The sequence below is a fragment of the Austrofundulus limnaeus genome, unplaced genomic scaffold, assembly GCF_001266775.1.
Source record: "Austrofundulus limnaeus strain Quisiro unplaced genomic scaffold, Austrofundulus_limnaeus-1.0 Scaffold730, whole genome shotgun sequence".
NCBI lineage: Eukaryota > Metazoa > Chordata > Actinopteri > Cyprinodontiformes > Rivulidae > Austrofundulus > Austrofundulus limnaeus.
In genome coordinates this window covers 191328-192754 of record NW_013953132.1, presented here as the reverse complement: position 1 = coordinate 192754, position 1427 = coordinate 191328, and the positions used below count along the sequence as shown (strand labels likewise).

General features: G+C 37.5%; 1 protein-coding gene across 1 annotated transcript in view; it reads left to right on the top strand.

Annotated features, from left to right (window-relative positions):
* The first annotated feature begins 674 nt into the window (after positions 1-674).
* idh1 (isocitrate dehydrogenase (NADP(+)) 1) overlaps positions 675-1427 on the top strand; it is a 26250-nt gene continuing 25497 nt past the window's right edge. Inside the window, exon 1 of the mRNA XM_014028226.1 lies at positions 675-759. The gene's annotated coding sequence lies outside the window, so the exon portion shown is untranslated. The remainder of the gene's footprint in view (positions 760-1427) is intronic.

The following is a 1427-nucleotide window of genomic DNA, read 5'->3' as shown; positions in this document are numbered from 1 at the left end:
GTGTCAAGGACAGAAACGCAGACGTGGCAGTGGAAGGTGTCAAAGCAGTTTGGAGAGAAAAACAAAGTAAAGAACAAAAAAAAAAGAAAATGATTCTATTTTAATAATCGATTAGTCGTCAATTAATCGATTAATCATTGCAGCCCTACTGTAGTTTATTGCTATTTTAAGGCTGAGAATAACTGCAACTCCTCAGACTGAAGAAGTCTCTTGGAGGAGACAAACCTTTTCATTAAAGAACCCATCCAGAGGACCTGCTTATCATTCTTTAAAAACCTGTTTTATTTCTCAGTGTAAGAACAGTGGGCCTGTGACAGACCGAACTGTAACTCATCTGACCACCAGGTGGCGCTGTGGGGAGGTTTCCGTCCTCACAGACTTGAATAAAATCAGTGCTGTTCTAAATAAAGTGTCCTGAACAAAGTATCACTTTCAGTAAAAATGATTATAAATGAGTCGAATGTTTCATTTCTTTCAGCAGTAAGAAAACGTGCTTGGCCACTCTCTCCTCTCATTTCACATTTGTCGGTGGGCGTCAACAAGATCATATGATCATCATTTGAACCAATCATCAAGTCGTATTCACGCCTTTGACGATTTGTGTTGATACGATTGGTTAATTTGTTGTCAGGTGTTSTCTGATTGGTCAAAGGTTTTGTCAGTAGAACCAGAAGGCGGAAGTGCTCTGGTCCTCTCTCAACACCAGTCTTTGCTCCTGCAGCTCGTCAGGTTCAGTCCTGGACTTTTATTCACTCAAAGGTAAACATGTGTAATTTAATCTGGGCTTACTGTTTATACAGTAAAATGACCACACAGAAGTGACATGCAGTTATCTSGGTTCTTCCTGTTTTCATGCTAGGTTAGCTAAGTTTACCTGGAAAACAGGACATATATGTTAAATTTAATTTAAATTGTGTTTGAATGAACAGAACTGAATCTTCTGCTACGTTGTGGGGCTCCTCATTCATTCATTGAAAACTGTGGCCGTGGATTTTTATTTACATTTATTTATTTATTTATTTATTTTTGAGAAAACTTTCGTGTTTGCAAGTTTTCTGCTGTTATTAATCGATATATTTCTTTTATTCGACCCCACTCACTAGCTAACTAACTCATGTATTAAACAGTAATGTGTGTTTGTGGCTGCAGGAACAGTTATGTCACAGTGAAGCTGTTAAAGTCTTTGGGAACATTGTGTAATAACAACCAGGGCAGAAGTCATCCAGCAGAGCCTTGAAGACTCACTCCTCTGTGTTTTAATGCAATGATTTTAAACTTTCTGCTATTACTTCATGAAACTAATCACTACTTTTTAAAAATACCTTAACTTTCCTTTCAGTGTGATATACTGTATTAATGCCACTCTTTTGTGACAAGTAATTTGAAATAATCCAGTTAGAGCTGCAAAGAGCTCTGAGGATTTGCAT